The sequence below is a fragment of the Schistocerca americana genome, unplaced genomic scaffold (assembly GCF_021461395.2).
Source record: "Schistocerca americana isolate TAMUIC-IGC-003095 unplaced genomic scaffold, iqSchAmer2.1 HiC_scaffold_180, whole genome shotgun sequence".
Classification (NCBI taxonomy): domain Eukaryota; kingdom Metazoa; phylum Arthropoda; class Insecta; order Orthoptera; family Acrididae; genus Schistocerca; species Schistocerca americana.
Genome location: NW_025725885.1, coordinates 288,164 through 309,848, shown reverse-complemented (window position 1 = coordinate 309,848; position 21,685 = coordinate 288,164). Strand labels below are relative to the sequence as shown.

General features: G+C 54.9%; 52 non-coding genes across 52 annotated transcripts; 11 read left to right on the top strand and 41 right to left on the bottom strand.

The window, feature by feature from the left end:
* Positions 1-264: 264 nt before the first annotated feature.
* Positions 265-335, bottom strand: Trnag-gcc. The gene has a single exon. It is a non-coding gene; the product is annotated as a tRNA-Gly (tRNA).
* Positions 336-676: 341 nt separating this feature from the next.
* Positions 677-748, top strand: Trnag-ucc. Its single transcript has one exon. It is a non-coding gene; the product is annotated as a tRNA-Gly (tRNA).
* A 581-nt stretch (positions 749-1,329) lies between these two features.
* Positions 1,330-1,403, bottom strand: Trnai-aau. The gene has a single exon. It is a non-coding gene; the product is annotated as a tRNA-Ile (tRNA).
* Positions 1,404-1,601: 198 nt separating this feature from the next.
* Positions 1,602-1,673, bottom strand: Trnae-uuc. Its single transcript has one exon. It is a non-coding gene; the product is annotated as a tRNA-Glu (tRNA).
* Positions 1,674-1,938: 265 nt separating this feature from the next.
* On the bottom strand, positions 1,939-2,011 carry Trnam-cau. The gene has a single exon. It is a non-coding gene; the product is annotated as a tRNA-Met (tRNA).
* A 293-nt stretch (positions 2,012-2,304) lies between these two features.
* Positions 2,305-2,375, bottom strand: Trnag-gcc. The gene has a single exon. It is a non-coding gene; the product is annotated as a tRNA-Gly (tRNA).
* A 341-nt stretch (positions 2,376-2,716) lies between these two features.
* Positions 2,717-2,788, top strand: Trnag-ucc. The gene has a single exon. It is a non-coding gene; the product is annotated as a tRNA-Gly (tRNA).
* Positions 2,789-3,369: 581 nt separating this feature from the next.
* Trnai-aau lies at positions 3,370-3,443 on the bottom strand. The gene has a single exon. It is a non-coding gene; the product is annotated as a tRNA-Ile (tRNA).
* A 198-nt stretch (positions 3,444-3,641) lies between these two features.
* Trnae-uuc lies at positions 3,642-3,713 on the bottom strand. Its single transcript has one exon. It is a non-coding gene; the product is annotated as a tRNA-Glu (tRNA).
* A 265-nt stretch (positions 3,714-3,978) lies between these two features.
* On the bottom strand, positions 3,979-4,051 carry Trnam-cau. Its single transcript has one exon. It is a non-coding gene; the product is annotated as a tRNA-Met (tRNA).
* Positions 4,052-4,344: 293 nt separating this feature from the next.
* Trnag-gcc lies at positions 4,345-4,415 on the bottom strand. Its single transcript has one exon. It is a non-coding gene; the product is annotated as a tRNA-Gly (tRNA).
* Positions 4,416-4,756: 341 nt separating this feature from the next.
* Positions 4,757-4,828, top strand: Trnag-ucc. Its single transcript has one exon. It is a non-coding gene; the product is annotated as a tRNA-Gly (tRNA).
* Positions 4,829-5,409: 581 nt separating this feature from the next.
* On the bottom strand, positions 5,410-5,483 carry Trnai-aau. The gene has a single exon. It is a non-coding gene; the product is annotated as a tRNA-Ile (tRNA).
* A 198-nt stretch (positions 5,484-5,681) lies between these two features.
* Trnae-uuc lies at positions 5,682-5,753 on the bottom strand. The gene has a single exon. It is a non-coding gene; the product is annotated as a tRNA-Glu (tRNA).
* Positions 5,754-6,018: 265 nt separating this feature from the next.
* Trnam-cau lies at positions 6,019-6,091 on the bottom strand. The gene has a single exon. It is a non-coding gene; the product is annotated as a tRNA-Met (tRNA).
* Positions 6,092-6,384: 293 nt separating this feature from the next.
* Positions 6,385-6,455, bottom strand: Trnag-gcc. The gene has a single exon. It is a non-coding gene; the product is annotated as a tRNA-Gly (tRNA).
* Positions 6,456-6,796: 341 nt separating this feature from the next.
* On the top strand, positions 6,797-6,868 carry Trnag-ucc. The gene has a single exon. It is a non-coding gene; the product is annotated as a tRNA-Gly (tRNA).
* A 581-nt stretch (positions 6,869-7,449) lies between these two features.
* On the bottom strand, positions 7,450-7,523 carry Trnai-aau. The gene has a single exon. It is a non-coding gene; the product is annotated as a tRNA-Ile (tRNA).
* A 198-nt stretch (positions 7,524-7,721) lies between these two features.
* On the bottom strand, positions 7,722-7,793 carry Trnae-uuc. The gene has a single exon. It is a non-coding gene; the product is annotated as a tRNA-Glu (tRNA).
* Positions 7,794-8,058: 265 nt separating this feature from the next.
* Positions 8,059-8,131, bottom strand: Trnam-cau. Its single transcript has one exon. It is a non-coding gene; the product is annotated as a tRNA-Met (tRNA).
* Positions 8,132-8,424: 293 nt separating this feature from the next.
* On the bottom strand, positions 8,425-8,495 carry Trnag-gcc. The gene has a single exon. It is a non-coding gene; the product is annotated as a tRNA-Gly (tRNA).
* A 341-nt stretch (positions 8,496-8,836) lies between these two features.
* On the top strand, positions 8,837-8,908 carry Trnag-ucc. Its single transcript has one exon. It is a non-coding gene; the product is annotated as a tRNA-Gly (tRNA).
* Positions 8,909-9,489: 581 nt separating this feature from the next.
* Positions 9,490-9,563, bottom strand: Trnai-aau. The gene has a single exon. It is a non-coding gene; the product is annotated as a tRNA-Ile (tRNA).
* Positions 9,564-9,761: 198 nt separating this feature from the next.
* Positions 9,762-9,833, bottom strand: Trnae-uuc. Its single transcript has one exon. It is a non-coding gene; the product is annotated as a tRNA-Glu (tRNA).
* Positions 9,834-10,098: 265 nt separating this feature from the next.
* On the bottom strand, positions 10,099-10,171 carry Trnam-cau. The gene has a single exon. It is a non-coding gene; the product is annotated as a tRNA-Met (tRNA).
* Positions 10,172-10,464: 293 nt separating this feature from the next.
* On the bottom strand, positions 10,465-10,535 carry Trnag-gcc. Its single transcript has one exon. It is a non-coding gene; the product is annotated as a tRNA-Gly (tRNA).
* A 341-nt stretch (positions 10,536-10,876) lies between these two features.
* Trnag-ucc lies at positions 10,877-10,948 on the top strand. The gene has a single exon. It is a non-coding gene; the product is annotated as a tRNA-Gly (tRNA).
* Positions 10,949-11,529: 581 nt separating this feature from the next.
* Positions 11,530-11,603, bottom strand: Trnai-aau. The gene has a single exon. It is a non-coding gene; the product is annotated as a tRNA-Ile (tRNA).
* A 198-nt stretch (positions 11,604-11,801) lies between these two features.
* Positions 11,802-11,873, bottom strand: Trnae-uuc. The gene has a single exon. It is a non-coding gene; the product is annotated as a tRNA-Glu (tRNA).
* A 265-nt stretch (positions 11,874-12,138) lies between these two features.
* On the bottom strand, positions 12,139-12,211 carry Trnam-cau. The gene has a single exon. It is a non-coding gene; the product is annotated as a tRNA-Met (tRNA).
* A 293-nt stretch (positions 12,212-12,504) lies between these two features.
* Trnag-gcc lies at positions 12,505-12,575 on the bottom strand. The gene has a single exon. It is a non-coding gene; the product is annotated as a tRNA-Gly (tRNA).
* Positions 12,576-12,916: 341 nt separating this feature from the next.
* Trnag-ucc lies at positions 12,917-12,988 on the top strand. Its single transcript has one exon. It is a non-coding gene; the product is annotated as a tRNA-Gly (tRNA).
* Positions 12,989-13,569: 581 nt separating this feature from the next.
* Trnai-aau lies at positions 13,570-13,643 on the bottom strand. The gene has a single exon. It is a non-coding gene; the product is annotated as a tRNA-Ile (tRNA).
* A 198-nt stretch (positions 13,644-13,841) lies between these two features.
* On the bottom strand, positions 13,842-13,913 carry Trnae-uuc. The gene has a single exon. It is a non-coding gene; the product is annotated as a tRNA-Glu (tRNA).
* Positions 13,914-14,178: 265 nt separating this feature from the next.
* On the bottom strand, positions 14,179-14,251 carry Trnam-cau. The gene has a single exon. It is a non-coding gene; the product is annotated as a tRNA-Met (tRNA).
* Positions 14,252-14,544: 293 nt separating this feature from the next.
* On the bottom strand, positions 14,545-14,615 carry Trnag-gcc. The gene has a single exon. It is a non-coding gene; the product is annotated as a tRNA-Gly (tRNA).
* A 341-nt stretch (positions 14,616-14,956) lies between these two features.
* Trnag-ucc lies at positions 14,957-15,028 on the top strand. The gene has a single exon. It is a non-coding gene; the product is annotated as a tRNA-Gly (tRNA).
* Positions 15,029-15,609: 581 nt separating this feature from the next.
* Positions 15,610-15,683, bottom strand: Trnai-aau. The gene has a single exon. It is a non-coding gene; the product is annotated as a tRNA-Ile (tRNA).
* A 198-nt stretch (positions 15,684-15,881) lies between these two features.
* Positions 15,882-15,953, bottom strand: Trnae-uuc. Its single transcript has one exon. It is a non-coding gene; the product is annotated as a tRNA-Glu (tRNA).
* A 265-nt stretch (positions 15,954-16,218) lies between these two features.
* Trnam-cau lies at positions 16,219-16,291 on the bottom strand. Its single transcript has one exon. It is a non-coding gene; the product is annotated as a tRNA-Met (tRNA).
* A 293-nt stretch (positions 16,292-16,584) lies between these two features.
* Trnag-gcc lies at positions 16,585-16,655 on the bottom strand. Its single transcript has one exon. It is a non-coding gene; the product is annotated as a tRNA-Gly (tRNA).
* A 341-nt stretch (positions 16,656-16,996) lies between these two features.
* Trnag-ucc lies at positions 16,997-17,068 on the top strand. Its single transcript has one exon. It is a non-coding gene; the product is annotated as a tRNA-Gly (tRNA).
* Positions 17,069-17,649: 581 nt separating this feature from the next.
* Trnai-aau lies at positions 17,650-17,723 on the bottom strand. Its single transcript has one exon. It is a non-coding gene; the product is annotated as a tRNA-Ile (tRNA).
* Positions 17,724-17,921: 198 nt separating this feature from the next.
* Positions 17,922-17,993, bottom strand: Trnae-uuc. The gene has a single exon. It is a non-coding gene; the product is annotated as a tRNA-Glu (tRNA).
* A 265-nt stretch (positions 17,994-18,258) lies between these two features.
* Positions 18,259-18,331, bottom strand: Trnam-cau. The gene has a single exon. It is a non-coding gene; the product is annotated as a tRNA-Met (tRNA).
* A 293-nt stretch (positions 18,332-18,624) lies between these two features.
* On the bottom strand, positions 18,625-18,695 carry Trnag-gcc. Its single transcript has one exon. It is a non-coding gene; the product is annotated as a tRNA-Gly (tRNA).
* Positions 18,696-19,036: 341 nt separating this feature from the next.
* Trnag-ucc lies at positions 19,037-19,108 on the top strand. Its single transcript has one exon. It is a non-coding gene; the product is annotated as a tRNA-Gly (tRNA).
* A 581-nt stretch (positions 19,109-19,689) lies between these two features.
* Positions 19,690-19,763, bottom strand: Trnai-aau. The gene has a single exon. It is a non-coding gene; the product is annotated as a tRNA-Ile (tRNA).
* Positions 19,764-19,961: 198 nt separating this feature from the next.
* On the bottom strand, positions 19,962-20,033 carry Trnae-uuc. Its single transcript has one exon. It is a non-coding gene; the product is annotated as a tRNA-Glu (tRNA).
* A 265-nt stretch (positions 20,034-20,298) lies between these two features.
* On the bottom strand, positions 20,299-20,371 carry Trnam-cau. Its single transcript has one exon. It is a non-coding gene; the product is annotated as a tRNA-Met (tRNA).
* Positions 20,372-20,664: 293 nt separating this feature from the next.
* Positions 20,665-20,735, bottom strand: Trnag-gcc. Its single transcript has one exon. It is a non-coding gene; the product is annotated as a tRNA-Gly (tRNA).
* A 341-nt stretch (positions 20,736-21,076) lies between these two features.
* Positions 21,077-21,148, top strand: Trnag-ucc. The gene has a single exon. It is a non-coding gene; the product is annotated as a tRNA-Gly (tRNA).
* Positions 21,149-21,685: the final 537 nt, after the last annotated feature.

Here is a 21,685-nt window from a genome sequence, read left to right as displayed (position 1 = left end):
GTAAGTACCGAATACAAGTGGTAGAGAGTCTGCACTCCCTGGCTCATTTTTTCTGTTGCTACACGTGCATTCACGGCGCGGCAGGCAACTTGCGATGCTAGGCCGACGCCAGTATGTACAATAGCACGCAGGAGTCCAAACGAGCAGTCGTCCGCGCTGCATGATTGGTTCTTTCCACACGGAATCCCGCGGTTCATTCTCATGGCTCACGCAGTTCGAGTGCGAAAGACACGCAGCACCCCTACCGGAGAAAAAACAAAATGATGCATCGGCCGGGAATCGAACCCGGGCCGCCCGCGTGGCAGGCGAGCATTCTACCACTGAACCACCGATGCTCGGGCCGGCGGTACCTTCACGCTGCTTCCCGAGCAGGTGCCTCAAGGGAAAGTGGGACTGCCGTCAAGCGCCGTAGCATTCTGTGGAGAAGATGCTGCAGACGCTGAATCCTGCACTGCGCTGCTTAAAGATGCCGCCAGAACGCGGTCCTCTGCGTACTCTTGCGTCGCCGGCGCCGACTCTTGCCAAAGGATGCGAAATGTGCGCGGATACGCTGTCCGAATGCGTCTGGATGTGCTCCCCTAGCCTGCCTCGAAATGCGCCTGCCGGGTACGATCACCTTCGGCCGCTGCCGACAGGCGGGAAGCCGACTCAGCGCGGTGGCGGGGCGCTCGCTTGTGCGGTGGTGGTGTAATGGTCAGCATAGTTGCCTTCCAAGCAGTTGATCCGGGTTCGATTCCCGGCCACCGCAGCAGGCTTTTAATTTCGCCTATGAGTACTTTTGCCACGCGCTCTTAAACTATTGTTTTTTCGCCCTCTTACTCGCTGCATACCAGCCCTTAGTGTGTCTCGACTTGTCTCGACTTTGCTCAGCTGACGCGAGAGCTGACGCTCTCAAATCGGCCTATATCAAAACGACAAGCACGAGAAACGACTGAGAGAGGTAAGGAGAGGCGAGGCGATGGACACACAGCACGCCCCCTTCATTTCACGGTGGCGTCTCCCTGACCGAATCGGGCTGTAGCTCCGAAAACAATGGAGAAACAAAAATAGGAAGTAAAACTGCCAATAGTGCCCTGTGTTCCCATGCGCTCACCCGCCCAAGTACTGACAAGGGCCAAAGTTGTTACGCATCGGCAATCGGACATTTTCTTTCATTTTCTCTAACCAGTGTATTCAAGATATTATGGCCATTGCCGAGCGAATGCTGTAGTGCTTCCCCACGAGTCGGGTTCGGATCCTCTGTCAACTTCCACGCAGGGTGATGATCATTTGGTCATCACACTCGCCAGCTGAAATCGGCGCTGCCTTTTCGCAGTAGTAAAAGAGTAGTGGCCCGTGGGGGGATCGAACCCACGACCTTCGCGTTATTAGCACGACGCTCTAACCAACTGAGCTAACGGGCCTCGGCAGATGCAGTTGCTCAGCCCTACGCTGGAATCAGCTGGCATGAAGCCATACACCATTCCTACGGTCGTCGTGTGTCTGCTTCCCTAGTCTATATTCTGCTGACGGTCACGAAACAGTAGCTATATTGCGAGCAGGACGGGAAACGGCCGCTCGGACAGCTCAAACTTGTCACGATTCGTGTGGAAAAAATTCCGTTCCGGTACCGGGAATCGAACCCGGGCCTCCTGGGTGAAAGCCAGGTATCCTAGCCACTAGACCACACCGGATGCGGCCGTTTCATTCGCCCGTTCGTACGGTCGCTTGTCGCATTGTCGCTCTCTTTGCGAGCATCTTTGCACATACTGACTGGCAAGGCGCGCACCTCAAACGTCGCAGAGCAATGCTTTTGGCTTCATGCTCTGCTGGGAGAAGAGGAAAAGGGAAGCTGTATGTAAACATTTTCTCGCTGAAGCGTTGAAACGTTGTGGATAACAAACAAGAAATAAGTTGGCGCCCTAGCAACAGCACCACCATCAGTCACAGAAAATTAGATGCCCCGGGTGAGGATCGAACTCACGACCTTAAGATTATGAGACTTACGCGCTGCCTACTGCGCTACCGAGGCAGGCGATCGTTACACTTTCTGGAATCTTGGTAAGTACCGAATACAAGTGGTAGAGAGTCTGCACTCCCTGGCTCATTTTTTCTGTTGCTACACGTGCATTCACGGCGCGGCAGGCAACTTGCGATGCTAGGCCGACGCCAGTATGTACAATAGCACGCAGGAGTCCAAACGAGCAGTCGTCCGCGCTGCATGATTGGTTCTTTCCACACGGAATCCCGCGGTTCATTCTCATGGCTCACGCAGTTCGAGTGCGAAAGACACGCAGCACCCCTACCGGAGAAAAAACAAAATGATGCATCGGCCGGGAATCGAACCCGGGCCGCCCGCGTGGCAGGCGAGCATTCTACCACTGAACCACCGATGCTCGGGCCGGCGGTACCTTCACGCTGCTTCCCGAGCAGGTGCCTCAAGGGAAAGTGGGACTGCCGTCAAGCGCCGTAGCATTCTGTGGAGAAGATGCTGCAGACGCTGAATCCTGCACTGCGCTGCTTAAAGATGCCGCCAGAACGCGGTCCTCTGCGTACTCTTGCGTCGCCGGCGCCGACTCTTGCCAAAGGATGCGAAATGTGCGCGGATACGCTGTCCGAATGCGTCTGGATGTGCTCCCCTAGCCTGCCTCGAAATGCGCCTGCCGGGTACGATCACCTTCGGCCGCTGCCGACAGGCGGGAAGCCGACTCAGCGCGGTGGCGGGGCGCTCGCTTGTGCGGTGGTGGTGTAATGGTCAGCATAGTTGCCTTCCAAGCAGTTGATCCGGGTTCGATTCCCGGCCACCGCAGCAGGCTTTTAATTTCGCCTATGAGTACTTTTGCCACGCGCTCTTAAACTATTGTTTTTTCGCCCTCTTACTCGCTGCATACCAGCCCTTAGTGTGTCTCGACTTGTCTCGACTTTGCTCAGCTGACGCGAGAGCTGACGCTCTCAAATCGGCCTATATCAAAACGACAAGCACGAGAAACGACTGAGAGAGGTAAGGAGAGGCGAGGCGATGGACACACAGCACGCCCCCTTCATTTCACGGTGGCGTCTCCCTGACCGAATCGGGCTGTAGCTCCGAAAACAATGGAGAAACAAAAATAGGAAGTAAAACTGCCAATAGTGCCCTGTGTTCCCATGCGCTCACCCGCCCAAGTACTGACAAGGGCCAAAGTTGTTACGCATCGGCAATCGGACATTTTCTTTCATTTTCTCTAACCAGTGTATTCAAGATATTATGGCCATTGCCGAGCGAATGCTGTAGTGCTTCCCCACGAGTCGGGTTCGGATCCTCTGTCAACTTCCACGCAGGGTGATGATCATTTGGTCATCACACTCGCCAGCTGAAATCGGCGCTGCCTTTTCGCAGTAGTAAAAGAGTAGTGGCCCGTGGGGGGATCGAACCCACGACCTTCGCGTTATTAGCACGACGCTCTAACCAACTGAGCTAACGGGCCTCGGCAGATGCAGTTGCTCAGCCCTACGCTGGAATCAGCTGGCATGAAGCCATACACCATTCCTACGGTCGTCGTGTGTCTGCTTCCCTAGTCTATATTCTGCTGACGGTCACGAAACAGTAGCTATATTGCGAGCAGGACGGGAAACGGCCGCTCGGACAGCTCAAACTTGTCACGATTCGTGTGGAAAAAATCCCGTTCCGGTACCGGGAATCGAACCCGGGCCTCCTGGGTGAAAGCCAGGTATCCTAGCCACTAGACCACACCGGATGCGGCCGTTTCATTCGCCCGTTCGTACGGTCGCTTGTCGCATTGTCGCTCTCTTTGCGAGCATCTTTGCACATACTGACTGGCAAGGCGCGCACCTCAAACGTCGCAGAGCAATGCTTTTGGCTTCATGCTCTGCTGGGAGAAGAGGAAAAGGGAAGCTGTATGTAAACATTTTCTCGCTGAAGCGTTGAAACGTTGTGGATAACAAACAAGAAATAAGTTGGCGCCCTAGCAACAGCACCACCATCAGTCACAGAAAATTAGATGCCCCGGGTGAGGATCGAACTCACGACCTTAAGATTATGAGACTTACGCGCTGCCTACTGCGCTACCGAGGCAGGCGATCGTTACACTTTCTGGAATCTTGGTAAGTACCGAATACAAGTGGTAGAGAGTCTGCACTCCCTGGCTCATTTTTTCTGTTGCTACACGTGCATTCACGGCGCGGCAGGCAACTTGCGATGCTAGGCCGACGCCAGTATGTACAATAGCACGCAGGAGTCCAAACGAGCAGTCGTCCGCGCTGCATGATTGGTTCTTTCCACACGGAATCCCGCGGTTCATTCTCATGGCTCACGCAGTTCGAGTGCGAAAGACACGCAGCACCCCTACCGGAGAAAAAACAAAATGATGCATCGGCCGGGAATCGAACCCGGGCCGCCCGCGTGGCAGGCGAGCATTCTACCACTGAACCACCGATGCTCGGGCCGGCGGTACCTTCACGCTGCTTCCCGAGCAGGTGTCTCAAGGGAAAGTGGGACTGCCGTCAAGCGCCGTAGCATTCTGTGGAGAAGATGCTGCAGACGCTGAATCCTGCACTGCGCTGCTTAAAGATGCCGCCAGAACGCGGTCCTCTGCGTACTCTTGCGTCGCCGGCGCCGACTCTTGCCAAAGGATGCGAAATGTGCGCGGATACGCTGTCCGAATGCGTCTGGATGTGCTCCCCTAGCCTGCCTCGAAATGCGCCTGCCGGGTACGATCACCTTCGGCCGCTGCCGACAGGCGGGAAGCCGACTCAGCGCGGTGGCGGGGCGCTCGCTTGTGCGGTGGTGGTGTAATGGTCAGCATAGTTGCCTTCCAAGCAGTTGATCCGGGTTCGATTCCCGGCCACCGCAGCAGGCTTTTAATTTCGCCTATGAGTACTTTTGCCACGCGCTCTTAAACTATTGTTTTTTCGCCCTCTTACTCGCTGCATACCAGCCCTTAGTGTGTCTCGACTTGTCTCGACTTTGCTCAGCTGACGCGAGAGCTGACGCTCTCAAATCGGCCTATATCAAAACGACAAGCACGAGAAACGACTGAGAGAGGTAAGGAGAGGCGAGGCGATGGACACACAGCACGCCCCCTTCATTTCACGGTGGCGTCTCCCTGACCGAATCGGGCTGTAGCTCCGAAAACAATGGAGAAACAAAAATAGGAAGTAAAACTGCCAATAGTGCCCTGTGTTCCCATGCGCTCACCCGCCCAAGTACTGACAAGGGCCAAAGTTGTTACGCATCGGCAATCGGACATTTTCTTTCATTTTCTCTAACCAGTGTATTCAAGATATTATGGCCATTGCCGAGCGAATGCTGTAGTGCTTCCCCACGAGTCGGGTTCGGATCCTCTGTCAACTTCCACGCAGGGTGATGATCATTTGGTCATCACACTCGCCAGCTGAAATCGGCGCTGCCTTTTCGCAGTAGTAAAAGAGTAGTGGCCCGTGGGGGGATCGAACCCACGACCTTCGCGTTATTAGCACGACGCTCTAACCAACTGAGCTAACGGGCCTCGGCAGATGCAGTTGCTCAGCCCTACGCTGGAATCAGCTGGCATGAAGCCATACACCATTCCTACGGTCGTCGTGTGTCTGCTTCCCTAGTCTATATTCTGCTGACGGTCACGAAACAGTAGCTATATTGCGAGCAGGACGGGAAACGGCCGCTCGGACAGCTCAAACTTGTCACGATTCGTGTGGAAAAAATTCCGTTCCGGTACCGGGAATCGAACCCGGGCCTCCTGGGTGAAAGCCAGGTATCCTAGCCACTAGACCACACCGGATGCGGCCGTTTCATTCGCCCGTTCGTACGGTCGCTTGTCGCATTGTCGCTCTCTTTGCGAGCATCTTTGCACATACTGACTGGCAAGGCGCGCACCTCAAACGTCGCAGAGCAATGCTTTTGGCTTCATGCTCTGCTGGGAGAAGAGGAAAAGGGAAGCTGTATGTAAACATTTTCTCGCTGAAGCGTTGAAACGTTGTGGATAACAAACAAGAAATAAGTTGGCGCCCTAGCAACAGCACCACCATCAGTCACAGAAAATTAGATGCCCCGGGTGAGGATCGAACTCACGACCTTAAGATTATGAGACTTACGCGCTGCCTACTGCGCTACCGAGGCAGGCGATCGTTACACTTTCTGGAATCTTGGTAAGTACCGAATACAAGTGGTAGAGAGTCTGCACTCCCTGGCTCATTTTTTCTGTTGCTACACGTGCATTCACGGCGCGGCAGGCAACTTGCGATGCTAGGCCGACGCCAGTATGTACAATAGCACGCAGGAGTCCAAACGAGCAGTCGTCCGCGCTGCATGATTGGTTCTTTCCACACGGAATCCCGCGGTTCATTCTCATGGCTCACGCAGTTCGAGTGCGAAAGACACGCAGCACCCCTACCGGAGAAAAAACAAAATGATGCATCGGCCGGGAATCGAACCCGGGCCGCCCGCGTGGCAGGCGAGCATTCTACCACTGAACCACCGATGCTCGGGCCGGCGGTACCTTCACGCTGCTTCCCGAGCAGGTGCCTCAAGGGAAAGTGGGACTGCCGTCAAGCGCCGTAGCATTCTGTGGAGAAGATGCTGCAGACGCTGAATCCTGCACTGCGCTGCTTAAAGATGCCGCCAGAACGCGGTCCTCTGCGTACTCTTGCGTCGCCGGCGCCGACTCTTGCCAAAGGATGCGAAATGTGCGCGGATACGCTGTCCGAATGCGTCTGGATGTGCTCCCCTAGCCTGCCTCGAAATGCGCCTGCCGGGTACGATCACCTTCGGCCGCTGCCGACAGGCGGGAAGCCGACTCAGCGCGGTGGCGGGGCGCTCGCTTGTGCGGTGGTGGTGTAATGGTCAGCATAGTTGCCTTCCAAGCAGTTGATCCGGGTTCGATTCCCGGCCACCGCAGCAGGCTTTTAATTTCGCCTATGAGTACTTTTGCCACGCGCTCTTAAACTATTGTTTTTTCGCCCTCTTACTCGCTGCATACCAGCCCTTAGTGTGTCTCGACTTGTCTCGACTTTGCTCAGCTGACGCGAGAGCTGACGCTCTCAAATCGGCCTATATCAAAACGACAAGCACGAGAAACGACTGAGAGAGGTAAGGAGAGGCGAGGCGATGGACACACAGCACGCCCCCTTCATTTCACGGTGGCGTCTCCCTGACCGAATCGGGCTGTAGCTCCGAAAACAATGGAGAAACAAAAATAGGAAGTAAAACTGCCAATAGTGCCCTGTGTTCCCATGCGCTCACCCGCCCAAGTACTGACAAGGGCCAAAGTTGTTACGCATCGGCAATCGGACATTTTCTTTCATTTTCTCTAACCAGTGTATTCAAGATATTATGGCCATTGCCGAGCGAATGCTGTAGTGCTTCCCCACGAGTCGGGTTCGGATCCTCTGTCAACTTCCACGCAGGGTGATGATCATTTGGTCATCACACTCGCCAGCTGAAATCGGCGCTGCCTTTTCGCAGTAGTAAAAGAGTAGTGGCCCGTGGGGGGATCGAACCCACGACCTTCGCGTTATTAGCACGACGCTCTAACCAACTGAGCTAACGGGCCTCGGCAGATGCAGTTGCTCAGCCCTACGCTGGAATCAGCTGGCATGAAGCCATACACCATTCCTACGGTCGTCGTGTGTCTGCTTCCCTAGTCTATATTCTGCTGACGGTCACGAAACAGTAGCTATATTGCGAGCAGGACGGGAAACGGCCGCTCGGACAGCTCAAACTTGTCACGATTCGTGTGGAAAAAATCCCGTTCCGGTACCGGGAATCGAACCCGGGCCTCCTGGGTGAAAGCCAGGTATCCTAGCCACTAGACCACACCGGATGCGGCCGTTTCATTCGCCCGTTCGTACGGTCGCTTGTCGCATTGTCGCTCTCTTTGCGAGCATCTTTGCACATACTGACTGGCAAGGCGCGCACCTCAAACGTCGCAGAGCAATGCTTTTGGCTTCATGCTCTGCTGGGAGAAGAGGAAAAGGGAAGCTGTATGTAAACATTTTCTCGCTGAAGCGTTGAAACGTTGTGGATAACAAACAAGAAATAAGTTGGCGCCCTAGCAACAGCACCACCATCAGTCACAGAAAATTAGATGCCCCGGGTGAGGATCGAACTCACGACCTTAAGATTATGAGACTTACGCGCTGCCTACTGCGCTACCGAGGCAGGCGATCGTTACACTTTCTGGAATCTTGGTAAGTACCGAATACAAGTGGTAGAGAGTCTGCACTCCCTGGCTCATTTTTTCTGTTGCTACACGTGCATTCACGGCGCGGCAGGCAACTTGCGATGCTAGGCCGACGCCAGTATGTACAATAGCACGCAGGAGTCCAAACGAGCAGTCGTCCGCGCTGCATGATTGGTTCTTTCCACACGGAATCCCGCGGTTCATTCTCATGGCTCACGCAGTTCGAGTGCGAAAGACACGCAGCACCCCTACCGGAGAAAAAACAAAATGATGCATCGGCCGGGAATCGAACCCGGGCCGCCCGCGTGGCAGGCGAGCATTCTACCACTGAACCACCGATGCTCGGGCCGGCGGTACCTTCACGCTGCTTCCCGAGCAGGTGTCTCAAGGGAAAGTGGGACTGCCGTCAAGCGCCGTAGCATTCTGTGGAGAAGATGCTGCAGACGCTGAATCCTGCACTGCGCTGCTTAAAGATGCCGCCAGAACGCGGTCCTCTGCGTACTCTTGCGTCGCCGGCGCCGACTCTTGCCAAAGGATGCGAAATGTGCGCGGATACGCTGTCCGAATGCGTCTGGATGTGCTCCCCTAGCCTGCCTCGAAATGCGCCTGCCGGGTACGATCACCTTCGGCCGCTGCCGACAGGCGGGAAGCCGACTCAGCGCGGTGGCGGGGCGCTCGCTTGTGCGGTGGTGGTGTAATGGTCAGCATAGTTGCCTTCCAAGCAGTTGATCCGGGTTCGATTCCCGGCCACCGCAGCAGGCTTTTAATTTCGCCTATGAGTACTTTTGCCACGCGCTCTTAAACTATTGTTTTTTCGCCCTCTTACTCGCTGCATACCAGCCCTTAGTGTGTCTCGACTTGTCTCGACTTTGCTCAGCTGACGCGAGAGCTGACGCTCTCAAATCGGCCTATATCAAAACGACAAGCACGAGAAACGACTGAGAGAGGTAAGGAGAGGCGAGGCGATGGACACACAGCACGCCCCCTTCATTTCACGGTGGCGTCTCCCTGACCGAATCGGGCTGTAGCTCCGAAAACAATGGAGAAACAAAAATAGGAAGTAAAACTGCCAATAGTGCCCTGTGTTCCCATGCGCTCACCCGCCCAAGTACTGACAAGGGCCAAAGTTGTTACGCATCGGCAATCGGACATTTTCTTTCATTTTCTCTAACCAGTGTATTCAAGATATTATGGCCATTGCCGAGCGAATGCTGTAGTGCTTCCCCACGAGTCGGGTTCGGATCCTCTGTCAACTTCCACGCAGGGTGATGATCATTTGGTCATCACACTCGCCAGCTGAAATCGGCGCTGCCTTTTCGCAGTAGTAAAAGAGTAGTGGCCCGTGGGGGGATCGAACCCACGACCTTCGCGTTATTAGCACGACGCTCTAACCAACTGAGCTAACGGGCCGCGGCAGATGCAGTTGCTCAGCCCTACGCTGGAATCAGCTGGCATGAAGCCATACACCATTCCTACGGTCGTCGTGTGTCTGCTTCCCTAGTCTATATTCTGCTGACGGTCACGAAACAGTAGCTATATTGCGAGCAGGACGGGAAACGGCCGCTCGGACAGCTCAAACTTGTCACGATTCGTGTGGAAAAAATCCCGTTCCGGTACCGGGAATCGAACCCGGGCCTCCTGGGTGAAAGCCAGGTATCCTAGCCACTAGACCACACCGGATGCGGCCGTTTCATTCGCCCGTTCGTACGGTCGCTTGTCGCATTGTCGCTCTCTTTGCGAGCATCTTTGCACATACTGACTGGCAAGGCGCGCACCTCAAACGTCGCAGAGCAATGCTTTTGGCTTCATGCTCTGCTGGGAGAAGAGGAAAAGGGAAGCTGTATGTAAACATTTTCCCGCTGAAGCGTTGAAACGTTGTGGATAACAAACAAGAAATAAGTTGGCGCCCTAGCAACAGCACCACCATCAGTCACAGAAAATTAGATGCCCCGGGTGAGGATCGAACTCACGACCTTAAGATTATGAGACTTACGCGCTGCCTACTGCGCTACCGAGGCAGGCGATCGTTACACTTTCTGGGATCTTGGTAAGTACCGAATACAAGTGGTAGAGAGTCTGCACTCCCTGGCTCATTTTTTCTGTTGCTACACGTGCATTCACGGCGCGGCAGGCAACTTGCGATGCTAGGCCGACGCCAGTATGTACAATAGCACGCAGGAGTCCAAACGAGCAGTCGTCCGCGCTGCATGATTGGTTCTTTCCACACGGAATCCCGCGGTTCATTCTCATGGCTCACGCAGTTCGAGTGCGAAAGACACGCAGCACCCCTACCGGAGAAAAAACAAAATGATGCATCGGCCGGGAATCGAACCCGGGCCGCCCGCGTGGCAGGCGAGCATTCTACCACTGAACCACCGATGCTCGGGCCGGCGGTACCTTCACGCTGCTTCCCGAGCAGGTGTCTCAAGGGAAAGTGGGACTGCCGTCAAGCGCCGTAGCATTCTGTGGAGAAGATGCTGCAGACGCTGAATCCTGCACTGCGCTGCTTAAAGATGCCGCCAGAACGCGGTCCTCTGCGTACTCTTGCGTCGCCGGCGCCGACTCTTGCCAAAGGATGCGAAATGTGCGCGGATACGCTGTCCGAATGCGTCTGGATGTGCTCCCCTAGCCTGCCTCGAAATGCGCCTGCCGGGTACGATCACCTTCGGCCGCTGCCGACAGGCGGGAAGCCGACTCAGCGCGGTGGCGGGGCGCTCGCTTGTGCGGTGGTGGTGTAATGGTCAGCATAGTTGCCTTCCAAGCAGTTGATCCGGGTTCGATTCCCGGCCACCGCAGCAGGCTTTTAATTTCGCCTATGAGTACTTTTGCCACGCGCTCTTAAACTATTGTTTTTTCGCCCTCTTACTCGCTGCATACCAGCCCTTAGTGTGTCTCGACTTGTCTCGACTTTGCTCAGCTGACGCGAGAGCTGACGCTCTCAAATCGGCCTATATCAAAACGACAAGCACGAGAAACGACTGAGAGAGGTAAGGAGAGGCGAGGCGATGGACACACAGCACGCCCCCTTCATTTCACGGTGGCGTCTCCCTGACCGAATCGGGCTGTAGCTCCGAAAACAATGGAGAAACAAAAATAGGAAGTAAAACTGCCAATAGTGCCCTGTGTTCCCATGCGCTCACCCGCCCAAGTACTGACAAGGGCCAAAGTTGTTACGCATCGGCAATCGGACATTTTCTTTCATTTTCTCTAACCAGTGTATTCAAGATATTATGGCCATTGCCGAGCGAATGCTGTAGTGCTTCCCCACGAGTCGGGTTCGGATCCTCTGTCAACTTCCACGCAGGGTGATGATCATTTGGTCATCACACTCGCCAGCTGAAATCGGCGCTGCCTTTTCGCAGTAGTAAAAGAGTAGTGGCCCGTGGGGGGATCGAACCCACGACCTTCGCGTTATTAGCACGACGCTCTAACCAACTGAGCTAACGGGCCTCGGCAGATGCAGTTGCTCAGCCCTACGCTGGAATCAGCTGGCATGAAGCCATACACCATTCCTACGGTCGTCGTGTGTCTGCTTCCCTAGTCTATATTCTGCTGACGGTCACGAAACAGTAGCTATATTGCGAGCAGGACGGGAAACGGCCGCTCGGACAGCTCAAACTTGTCACGATTCGTGTGGAAAAAATCCCGTTCCGGTACCGGGAATCGAACCCGGGCCTCCTGGGTGAAAGCCAGGTATCCTAGCCACTAGACCACACCGGATGCGGCCGTTTCATTCGCCCGTTCGTACGGTCGCTTGTCGCATTGTCGCTCTCTTTGCGAGCATCTTTGCACATACTGACTGGCAAGGCGCGCACCTCAAACGTCGCAGAGCAATGCTTTTGGCTTCATGCTCTGCTGGGAGAAGAGGAAAAGGGAAGCTGTATGTAAACATTTTCCCGCTGAAGCGTTGAAACGTTGTGGATAACAAACAAGAAATAAGTTGGCGCCCTAGCAACAGCACCACCATCAGTCACAGAAAATTAGATGCCCCGGGTGAGGATCGAACTCACGACCTTAAGATTATGAGACTTACGCGCTGCCTACTGCGCTACCGAGGCAGGCGATCGTTACACTTTCTGGGATCTTGGTAAGTACCGAATACAAGTGGTAGAGAGTCTGCACTCCCTGGCTCATTTTTTCTGTTGCTACACGTGCATTCACGGCGCGGCAGGCAACTTGCGATGCTAGGCCGACGCCAGTATGTACAATAGCACGCAGGAGTCCAAACGAGCAGTCGTCCGCGCTGCATGATTGGTTCTTTCCACACGGAATCCCGCGGTTCATTCTCATGGCTCACGCAGTTCGAGTGCGAAAGACACGCAGCACCCCTACCGGAGAAAAAACAAAATGATGCATCGGCCGGGAATCGAACCCGGGCCGCCCGCGTGGCATGCGAGCATTCTACCACTGAACCACCGATGCTCGGGCCGGCGGTACCTTCACGTTGCTTCCCGAGCAGGTGTCTCAAGGGAAAGTGGGACTGCCGTCAAGCGCCGTAGCATTCTGTGGAGAAGATGCTGCAGACGCTGAATCCTGCACTGCGCTGCTTAAAGATGCCGCCAGAACGCGGTCCTCTGCGTACTCTTGCGTCGCCGGCGCCGACTCTTGCCAAAGGATGCGAAATGTGCGCGGATACGCTGTCCGAATGCGTCTGGATGTGCTCCCCTAGCCTGCCTCGAAATGCGCCTGCCGGGTACGATCACCTTCGGCCGCTGCCGACAGGCGGGAAGCCGACTCAGCGCGGTGGCGGGGCGCTCGCTTGTGCGGTGGTGGTGTAATGGTCAGCATAGTTGCCTTCCAAGCAGTTGATCCGGGTTCGATTCCCGGCCACCGCAGCAGGCTTTTAATTTCGCCTATGAGTACTTTTGCCACGCGCTCTTAAACTATTGTTTTTTCGCCCTCTTACTCGCTGCATACCAGCCCTTAGTGTGTCTCGACTTGTCTCGACTTTGCTCAGCTGACGCGAGAGCTGACGCTCTCAAATCGGCCTATATCAAAACGACAAGCACGAGAAACGACTGAGAGAGGTAAGGAGAGGCGAGGCGATGGACACACAGCACGCCCCCTTCATTTCACGGTGGCGTCTCCCTGACCGAATCGGGCTGTAGCTCCGAAAACAATGGAGAAACAAAAATAGGAAGTAAAACTGCCAATAGTGCCCTGTGTTCCCATGCGCTCACCCGCCCAAGTACTGACAAGGGCCAAAGTTGTTACGCATCGGCAATCGGACATTTTCTTTCATTTTCTCTAACCAGTGTATTCAAGATATTATGGCCATTGCCGAGCGAATGCTGTAGTGCTTCCCCACGAGTCGGGTTCGGATCCTCTGTCAACTTCCACGCAGGGTGATGATCATTTGGTCATCACACTCGCCAGCTGAAATCGGCGCTGCCTTTTCGCAGTAGTAAAAGAGTAGTGGCCCGTGGGGGGATCGAACCCACGACCTTCGCGTTATTAGCACGACGCTCTAACCAACTGAGCTAACGGGCCGCGGCAGATGCAGTTGCTCAGCCCTACGCTGGAATCAGCTGGCATGAAGCCATACACCATTCCTACGGTCGTCGTGTGTCTGCTTCCCTAGTCTATATTCTGCTGACGGTCACGAAACAGTAGCTATATTGCGAGCAGGACGGGAAACGGCCGCTCGGACAGCTCAAACTTGTCACGATTCGTGTGGAAAAAATCCCGTTCCGGTACCGGGAATCGAACCCGGGCCTCCTGGGTGAAAGCCAGGTATCCTAGCCACTAGACCACACCGGATGCGGCCGTTTCATTCGCCCGTTCGTACGGTCGCTTGTCGCATTGTCGCTCTCTTTGCGAGCATCTTTGCACATACTGACTGGCAAGGCGCGCACCTCAAACGTCGCAGAGCAATGCTTTTGGCTTCATGCTCTGCTGGGAGAAGAGGAAAAGGGAAGCTGTATGTAAACATTTTCCCGCTGAAGCGTTGAAACGTTGTGGATAACAAACAAGAAATAAGTTGGCGCCCTAGCAACAGCACCACCATCAGTCACAGAAAATTAGATGCCCCGGGTGAGGATCGAACTCACGACCTTAAGATTATGAGACTTACGCGCTGCCTACTGCGCTACCGAGGCAGGCGATCGTTACACTTTCTGGGATCTTGGTAAGTACCGAATACAAGTGGTAGAGAGTCTGCACTCCCTGGCTCATTTTTTCTGTTGCTACACGTGCATTCACGGCGCGGCAGGCAACTTGCGATGCTAGGCCGACGCCAGTATGTACAATAGCACGCAGGAGTCCAAACGAGCAGTCGTCCGCGCTGCATGATTGGTTCTTTCCACACGGAATCCCGCGGTTCATTCTCATGGCTCACGCAGTTCGAGTGCGAAAGACACGCAGCACCCCTACCGGAGAAAAAACAAAATGATGCATCGGCCGGGAATCGAACCCGGGCCGCCCGCGTGGCAGGCGAGCATTCTACCACTGAACCACCGATGCTCGGGCCGGCGGTACCTTCACGCTGCTTCCCGAGCAGGTGTCTCAAGGGAAAGTGGGACTGCCGTCAAGCGCCGTAGCATTCTGTGGAGAAGATGCTGCAGACGCTGAATCCTGCACTGCGCTGCTTAAAGATGCCGCCAGAACGCGGTCCTCTGCGTACTCTTGCGTCGCCGGCGCCGACTCTTGCCAAAGGATGCGAAATGTGCGCGGATACGCTGTCCGAATGCGTCTGGATGTGCTCCCCTAGCCTGCCTCGAAATGCGCCTGCCGGGTACGATCACCTTCGGCCGCTGCCGACAGGCGGGAAGCCGACTCAGCGCGGTGGCGGGGCGCTCGCTTGTGCGGTGGTGGTGTAATGGTCAGCATAGTTGCCTTCCAAGCAGTTGATCCGGGTTCGATTCCCGGCCACCGCAGCAGGCTTTTAATTTCGCCTATGAGTACTTTTGCCACGCGCTCTTAAACTATTGTTTTTTCGCCCTCTTACTCGCTGCATACCAGCCCTTAGTGTGTCTCGACTTGTCTCGACTTTGCTCAGCTGACGCGAGAGCTGACGCTCTCAAATCGGCCTATATCAAAACGACAAGCACGAGAAACGACTGAGAGAGGTAAGGAGAGGCGAGGCGATGGACACACAGCACGCCCCCTTCATTTCACGGTGGCGTCTCCCTGACCGAATCGGGCTGTAGCTCCGAAAACAATGGAGAAACAAAAATAGGAAGTAAAACTGCCAATAGTGCCCTGTGTTCCCATGCGCTCACCCGCCCAAGTACTGACAAGGGCCAAAGTTGTTACGCATCGGCAATCGGACATTTTCTTTCATTTTCTCTAACCAGTGTATTCAAGATATTATGGCCATTGCCGAGCGAATGCTGTAGTGCTTCCCCACGAGTCGGGTTCGGATCCTCTGTCAACTTCCACGCAGGGTGATGATCATTTGGTCATCACACTCGCCAGCTGAAATCGGCGCTGCCTTTTCGCAGTAGTAAAAGAGTAGTGGCCCGTGGGGGGATCGAACCCACGACCTTCGCGTTATTAGCACGACGCTCTAACCAACTGAGCTAACGGGCCTCGGCAGATGCAGTTGCTCAGCCCTACGCTGGAATCAGCTGGCATGAAGCCATACACCATTCCTACGGTCGTCGTGTGTCTGCTTCCCTAGTCTATATTCTGCTGACGGTCACGAAACAGTAGCTATATTGCGAGCAGGACGGGAAACGGCCGCTCGGACAGCTCAAACTTGTCACGATTCGTGTGGAAAAAATCCCGTTCCGGTACCGGGAATCGAACCCGGGCCTCCTGGGTGAAAGCCAGGTATCCTAGCCACTAGACCACACCGGATGCGGCCGTTTCATTCGCCCGTTCGTACGGTCGCTTGTCGCATTGTCGCTCTCTTTGCGAGCATCTTTGCACATACTGACTGGCAAGGCGCGCACCTCAAACGTCGCAGAGCAATGCTTTTGGCTTCATGCTCTGCTGGGAGAAGAGGAAAAGGGAAGCTGTATGTAAACATTTTCCCGCTGAAGCGTTGAAACGTTGTGGATAACAAACAAGAAATAAGTTGGCGCCCTAGCAACAGCACCACCATCAGTCACAGAAAATTAGATGCCCCGGGTGAGGATCGAACTCACGACCTTAAGATTATGAGACTTACGCGCTGCCTACTGCGCTACCGAGGCAGGCGATCGTTACACTTTCTGGGATCTTGGTAAGTACCGAATACAAGTGGTAGAGAGTCTGCACTCCCTGGCTCATTTTTTCTGTTGCTACACGTGCATTCACGGCGCGGCAGGCAACTTGCGATGCTAGGCCGACGCCAGTATGTACAATAGCACGCAGGAGTCCAAACGAGCAGTCGTCCGCGCTGCATGATTGGTTCTTTCCACACGGAATCCCGCGGTTCATTCTCATGGCTCACGCAGTTCGAGTGCGAAAGACACGCAGCACCCCTACCGGAGAAAAAACAAAATGATGCATCGGCCGGGAATCGAACCCGGGCCGCCCGCGTGGCATGCGAGCATTCTACCACTGAACCACCGATGCTCGGGCCGGCGGTACCTTCACGTTGCTTCCCGAGCAGGTGTCTCAAGGGAAAGTGGGACTGCCGTCAAGCGCCGTAGCATTCTGTGGAGAAGATGCTGCAGACGCTGAATCCTGCACTGCGCTGCTTAAAGATGCCGCCAGAACGCGGTCCTCTGCGTACTCTTGCGTCGCCGGCGCCGACTCTTGCCAAAGGATGCGAAATGTGCGCGGATACGCTGTCCGAATGCGTCTGGATGTGCTCCCCTAGCCTGCCTCGAAATGCGCCTGCCGGGTACGATCACCTTCGGCCGCTGCCGACAGGCGGGAAGCCGACTCAGCGCGGTGGCGGGGCGCTCGCTTGTGCGGTGGTGGTGTAATGGTCAGCATAGTTGCCTTCCAAGCAGTTGATCCGGGTTCGATTCCCGGCCACCGCAGCAGGCTTTTAATTTCGCCTATGAGTACTTTTGCCACGCGCTCTTAAACTATTGTTTTTTCGCCCTCTTACTCGCTGCATACCAGCCCTTAGTGTGTCTCGACTTGTCTCGACTTTGCTCAGCTGACGCGAGAGCTGACGCTCTCAAATCGGCCTATATCAAAACGACAAGCACGAGAAACGACTGAGAGAGGTAAGGAGAGGCGAGGCGATGGACACACAGCACGCCCCCTTCATTTCACGGTGGCGTCTCCCTGACCGAATCGGGCTGTAGCTCCGAAAACAATGGAGAAACAAAAATAGGAAGTAAAACTGCCAATAGTGCCCTGTGTTCCCATGCGCTCACCCGCCCAAGTACTGACAAGGGCCAAAGTTGTTACGCATCGGCAATCGGACATTTTCTTTCATTTTCTCTAACCAGTGTATTCAAGATATTATGGCCATTGCCGAGCGAATGCTGTAGTGCTTCCCCACGAGTCGGGTTCGGATCCTCTGTCAACTTCCACGCAGGGTGATGATCATTTGGTCATCACACTCGCCAGCTGAAATCGGCGCTGCCTTTTCGCAGTAGTAAAAGAGTAGTGGCCCGTGGGGGGATCGAACCCACGACCTTCGCGTTATTAGCACGACGCTCTAACCAACTGAGCTAACGGGCCGCGGCAGATGCAGTTGCTCAGCCCTACGCTGGAATCAGCTGGCATGAAGCCATACACCATTCCTACGGTCGTCGTGTGTCTGCTTCCCTAGTCTATATTCTGCTGACGGTCACGAAACAGTAGCTATATTGCGAGCAGGACGGGAAACGGCCGCTCGGACAGCTCAAACTTGTCACGATTCGTGTGGAAAAAATCCCGTTCCGGTACCGGGAATCGAACCCGGGCCTCCTGGGTGAAAGCCAGGTATCCTAGCCACTAGACCACACCGGATGCGGCCGTTTCATTCGCCCGTTCGTACGGTCGCTTGTCGCATTGTCGCTCTCTTTGCGAGCATCTTTGCACATACTGACTGGCAAGGCGCGCACCTCAAACGTCGCAGAGCAATGCTTTTGGCTTCATGCTCTGCTGGGAGAAGAGGAAAAGGGAAGCTGTATGTAAACATTTTCCCGCTGAAGCGTTGAAACGTTGTGGATAACAAACAAGAAATAAGTTGGCGCCCTAGCAACAGCATCACCATCAGTCACAGAAAATTAGATGCCCCGGGTGAGGATCGAACTCACGACCTTAAGATTATGAGACTTACGCGCTGCCTACTGCGCTACCGAGGCAGGCGATCGTTACACTTTCTGGGATCTTGGTAAGTACCGAATACAAGTGGTAGAGAGTCTGCACTCCCTGGCTCATTTTTTCTGTTGCTACACGTGCATTCACGGCGCGGCAGGCAACTTGCGATGCTAGGCCGACGCCAGTATGTACAATAGCACGCAGGAGTCCAAACGAGCAGTCGTCCGCGCTGCATGATTGGTTCTTTCCACACGGAATCCCGCGGTTCATTCTCATGGCTCACGCAGTTCGAGTGCGAAAGACACGCAGCACCCCTACCGGAGAAAAAACAAAATGATGCATCGGCCGGGAATCGAACCCGGGCCGCCCGCGTGGCAGGCGAGCATTCTACCACTGAACCACCGATGCTCGGGCCGGCGGTACCTTCACGCTGCTTCCCGAGCAGGTGTCTCAAGGGAAAGTGGGACTGCCGTCAAGCGCCGTAGCATTCTGTGGAGAAGATGCTGCAGACGCTGAATCCTGCACTGCGCTGCTTAAAGATGCCGCCAGAACGCGGTCCTCTGCGTACTCTTGCGTCGCCGGCGCCGACTCTTGCCAAAGGATGCGAAATGTGCGCGGATACGCTGTCCGAATGCGTCTGGATGTGCTCCCCTAGCCTGCCTCGAAATGCGCCTGCCGGGTACGATCACCTTCGGCCGCTGCCGACAGGCGGGAAGCCGACTCAGCGCGGTGGCGGGGCGCTCGCTTGTGCGGTGGTGGTGTAATGGTCAGCATAGTTGCCTTCCAAGCAGTTGATCCGGGTTCGATTCCCGGCCACCGCAGCAGGCTTTTAATTTCGCCTATGAGTACTTTTGCCACGCGCTCTTAAACTATTGTTTTTTCGCCCTCTTACTCGCTGCATACCAGCCCTTAGTGTGTCTCGACTTGTCTCGACTTTGCTCAGCTGACGCGAGAGCTGACGCTCTCAAATCGGCCTATATCAAAACGACAAGCACGAGAAACGACTGAGAGAGGTAAGGAGAGGCGAGGCGATGGACACACAGCACGCCCCCTTCATTTCACGGTGGCGTCTCCCTGACCGAATCGGGCTGTAGCTCCGAAAACAATGGAGAAACAAAAATAGGAAGTAAAACTGCCAATAGTGCCCTGTGTTCCCATGCGCTCACCCGCCCAAGTACTGACAAGGGCCAAAGTTGTTACGCATCGGCAATCGGACATTTTCTTTCATTTTCTCTAACCAGTGTATTCAAGATATTATGGCCATTGCCGAGCGAATGCTGTAGTGCTTCCCCACGAGTCGGGTTCGGATCCTCTGTCAACTTCCACGCAGGGTGATGATCATTTGGTCATCACACTCGCCAGCTGAAATCGGCGCTGCCTTTTCGCAGTAGTAAAAGAGTAGTGGCCCGTGGGGGGATCGAACCCACGACCTTCGCGTTATTAGCACGACGCTCTAACCAACTGAGCTAACGGGCCGCGGCAGATGCAGTTGCTCAGCCCTACGCTGGAATCAGCTGGCATGAAGCCATACACCATTCCTACGGTCGTCGTGTGTCTGCTTCCCTAGTCTATATTCTGCTGACGGTCACGAAACAGTAGCTATATTGCGAGCAGGACGGGAAACGGCCGCTCGGACAGCTCAAACTTGTCACGATTCGTGTGGAAAAAATCCCGTTCCGGTACCGGGAATCGAACCCGGGCCTCCTGGGTGAAAGCCAGGTATCCTAGCCACTAGACCACACCGGATGCGGCCGTTTCATTCGCCCGTTCGTACGGTCGCTTGTCGCATTGTCGCTCTCTTTGCGAGCATCTTTGCACATACTGACTGGCAAGGCGCGCACCTCAAACGTCGCAGAGCAATGCTTTTGGCTTCATGCTCTGCTGGGAGAAGAGGAAAAGGGAAGCTGTATGTAAACATTTTCCCGCTGAAGCGTTGAAACGTTGTGGATAACAAACAAGAAATAAGTTGGCGCCCTAGCAACAGCACCACCATCAGTCACAGAAAATTAGATGCCCCGGGTGAGGATCGAACTCACGACCTTAAGATTATGAGACTTACGCGCTGCCTACTGCGCTACCGAGGCAGGCGATCGTTACACTTTCTGGGATCTTGGTAAGTACCGAATACAAGTGGTAGAGAGTCTGCACTCCCTGGCTCATTTTTTCTGTTGCTACACGTGCATTCACGGCGCGGCAGGCAACTTGCGATGCTAGGCCGACGCCAGTATGTACAATAGCACGCAGGAGTCCAAACGAGCAGTCGTCCGCGCTGCATGATTGGTTCTTTCCACACGGAATCCCGCGGTTCATTCTCATGGCTCACGCAGTTCGAGTGCGAAAGACACGCAGCACCCCTACCGGAGAAAAAACAAAATGATGCATCGGCCGGGAATCGAACCCGGGCCGCCCGCGTGGCAGGCGAGCATTCTACCACTGAACCACCGATGCTCGGGCCGGCGGTACCTTCACGCTGCTTCCCGAGCAGGTGTCTCAAGGGAAAGTGGGACTGCCGTCAAGCGCCGTAGCATTCTGTGGAGAAGATGCTGCAGACGCTGAATCCTGCACTGCGCTGCTTAAAGATGCCGCCAGAACGCGGTCCTCTGCGTACTCTTGCGTCGCCGGCGCCGACTCTTGCCAAAGGATGCGAAATGTGCGCGGATACGCTGTCCGAATGCGTCTGGATGTGCTCCCCTAGCCTGCCTCGAAATGCGCCTGCCGGGTACGATCACCTTCGGCCGCTGCCGACAGGCGGGAAGCCGACTCAGCGCGGTGGCGGGGCGCTCGCTTGTGCGGTGGTGGTGTAATGGTCAGCATAGTTGCCTTCCAAGCAGTTGATCCGGGTTCGATTCCCGGCCACCGCAGCAGGCTTTTAATTTCGCCTATGAGTACTTTTGCCACGCGCTCTTAAACTATTGTTTTTTCGCCCTCTTACTCGCTGCATACCAGCCCTTAGTGTGTCTCGACTTGTCTCGACTTTGCTCAGCTGACGCGAGAGCTGACGCTCTCAAATCGGCCTATATCAAAACGACAAGCACGAGAAACGACTGAGAGAGGTAAGGAGAGGCGAGGCGATGGACACACAGCACGCCCCCTTCATTTCACGGTGGCGTCTCCCTGACCGAATCGGGCTGTAGCTCCGAAAACAATGGAGAAACAAAAATAGGAAGTAAAACTGCCAATAGTGCCCTGTGTTCCCATGCGCTCACCCGCCCAAGTACTGACAAGGGCCAAAGTTGTTACGCATCGGCAATCGGACATTTTCTTTCATTTTCTCTAACCAGTGTATTCAAGATATTATGGCCATTGCCGAGCGAATGCTGTAGTGCTTCCCCACGAGTCGGGTTCGGATCCTCTGTCAACTTCCACGCAGGGTGATGATCATTTGGTCATCACACTCG